Below are 2,486 nucleotides of genomic sequence, written 5' to 3'. Positions count from 1 at the left end.
CAAAAGGGGGGCGGGGGGCCCCCCCCCCCCCCGCCAGTGCACAAATTTTTGTGCACCGGGCCTCTAGTATATAATAGAAGCCTAATATGTTAAGTGTCCGGTTGTCCAGTTGGCCATTCAACCAATCAAAGTGTAATATGCTAATGATATGCTAAGGCCACTCAACTGCTCGCTGTGACGTGCACTGACCACTAGGGGGCAGTCAATTGGTCGCTATGACATGCACTAACCACCAGGGGGTAGACAGTTGATTGGTCGCTATGACATGCACTGACCACCAGGGGGCATATGCTCTGACCGGTAGGTTAGCTTGCTGTTGAGGTCCAGCCGATTGGGCCTGATCAAGTATGGCCGGACACACCCTGGAGCCCTCCCGATGCCCTTCCCCAACTGGCCAACCTCCCACATCTCTCCCCAGCCCTGATGGTGCACCGGTGGGGTCCCTCGGCCTGGCCTGCACCCTCTCATAATCCGGGACCCCTCAGGGGATATCGGAGAGCTGGTTTCGGCCCAATCCCACAGGCCAGGCTGAGGGACCCCACTGGTGCACAAATTCATGCACCAGGCCTCTAGTAATGTAATAAACGGGAAAACCACTTGTAGGACATGGAATGCTGTGGTTTGCACAGAGCAGCATGATCATGCTCATCATTACTTAGAAGACAGCTTCTAATCAAAGAAATTTGACAAATTAAGGAAAATCACAGGGAAACATTTAGCAAAGGGAAAGCATAAACCAGGAAGTGATCTACTTTTCTTAAAAAAAAAATAAAAGCACCGTAGATCCTATCAATTTGCTAATCTCTGATCAACCAAGGAGGAATGCTTTTCCAAACTGCAAGCCTTGTCCAGAAACCTAGTTATTTAATAAGAAAATAAAATTTGGGGAAATTATGAGAAGAAAAGGTAGAATAGGATTCTGGCTGCCACTATCTCCAGCACTGCCTGTTAAAGAATAAAAGAACACCTGCGATGATAAAAGAAAAAAAAAAAACAGTTGGAAGCTGATCAAGATGATGCTGCAGAATTTCACAGAAACCTGGCTCCTGAGTCTCAGACATAATCATTTTTGACAATGAGTTACAAAAGGCCATATCCTCACTATTGCCGTGTGGGAATCATTACTTTCCCTCTAGTGCTGTATGACTTTAAGAACATGCCTAATCCTTTTATGCTTTTCTAAGAATACAAGGTAACCTTGAAGCAAGATGGCCCTTCAGTCACAGCACATCTTTCTGCAATATGTTACAGCAGTCCCCTCTTAAGGGCTGCAAAAGGGGACCACATTCCCTATTAAAGATTTAGAAGGGTCTGGTAGATGCAGTGCTTAATACTTTTATTATCCAAAAAAATCTTGAAGCTGAATTGGAAGGCTCTTGGATTATGTGTCATGATGATTTACGGATAAGGTTGAAATTCTCATTACTGAGAAAGAAAGAGAATAGAACATATGAAATGAGATCAGAATCCTAAAACAGTAAAAAGATTAAATACAGGGACCTATTTTAGTGAAGTTCATATTTTTGAAACTTTAATGGATTATCTTAAATCTAGTAATATATCAACTTTCAAGTGTACTTTTGTGTAGTCAGACGCCCTCTGCTGTCTTCAAGTTGAAATCTGGAAGAGAGAAAAAATAATAATAGACCCAACTTCTAAATTACCATCACCACCAGTATTCAGAGTGATTGGAAAGTTCTCTCACGCGTGGTATCGATGAGGTGGTTCTTTGCACATTTCCCACACAGAGAGTAAGAATAGTGAATCTGCCCTAACCGGTTTGGTTCAGTGGATAGAGCGTCGGCCTGGGGACTCAGGGGTCCCAGGTTCGATTCCGGTCAAGGGCATGTACCTTGGTTGCGGGCACATACCCAGTGGGGAGTGTGCAGGAGGCAGCTGATTGATGTTTCTCTCTCATCGATGTTTCTAACTCTCTCTCTCCCTTCCTCTCTGTAAAAAATCAATAAAAAATATTTTAAAAAAAAATAGTGAATCTGCTTGCCTACTACACAGACATCTTGGGAGACTCAGGTGAAAATATAAGAAAGCTTAGAAAAATAAAAAGCAAAATGCAAATTTAAGAGATTTTATGTGCTGCAAAATGAGGCCATGGTTTGAACTGGCTGACAATCATTTCATTAACTGGATACTACAACGTGTGGACATTGTACCAGGTCACCTGGGTTACAAAACAGAAGACCAGCCACCAGCTTCAAGGTTTTGTTCTGAGAAAAACATGATGTTCCTCAAAAGCTTTGTGAAATGAAGCAAGGAACAAGGAAGGAAGAATAGAAGGAGGGAGGTGGGAAAGGGTGAAAAGGAAAAGAAAAAGGAGGGAGACAGTGAATTCAAAGGAAGAGAATGAAATAAAAATCATTGTTTCACACATTTTGTCCAGTTTTCTAGTTGTCTGAGGGAAAGGATAAGTTCCGTCTCATTGCTCCAGTGTGGCTAAAAGCAAAATTCTCTCCTCTTTGGGATTAAAG

Source organism: Myotis brandtii, unplaced genomic scaffold, assembly GCF_000412655.1.
Source record: "Myotis brandtii unplaced genomic scaffold, ASM41265v1 scaffold165, whole genome shotgun sequence".
In the NCBI taxonomy this organism is placed as follows: domain Eukaryota; kingdom Metazoa; phylum Chordata; class Mammalia; order Chiroptera; family Vespertilionidae; genus Myotis; species Myotis brandtii.
The sequence above is the reverse complement of the archived record's forward strand: the minus strand, read 5'-3'. Positions refer to the sequence as shown.